The following is a 369-nucleotide window of genomic DNA, read 5'->3' on the forward strand; positions in this document are numbered from 1 at the left end:
TCAAAAATTACTTGTCCGCGAGAACTCAATCAGTCAAAATCCATGAAAAGGTATCATCAAAGTTTCATTCGGTGTTCCATTAGGCTCCATCCTAGGCCTAGTCTTATCAATTATACCCATTAATGATGGGTCGTCCATTGTAAAAAAAAAAAAGAAAAAAAAAATACGCTCTCAATTTCTTCACGCTGTCTCTGTTAACAGTCTAAATGGGTTAATAGGAAAAGCTTAACAGACCCAAGGAAAAGCAAAACAATACTTCGACATGAACGGCCCGAAAATAAATCCACAGAAAACACAATGTAACCGTCAGAACATTGCTAAAATACCCACGGATACAGTTCTAGAAGTCCAAGATTACTATATCAAACG

This window comes from Penaeus vannamei, unplaced genomic scaffold (genome assembly GCF_042767895.1).
Source record: "Penaeus vannamei isolate JL-2024 unplaced genomic scaffold, ASM4276789v1 unanchor4940, whole genome shotgun sequence".
NCBI classification, from domain to species: Eukaryota; Metazoa; Arthropoda; class Malacostraca; order Decapoda; family Penaeidae; genus Penaeus; species Penaeus vannamei.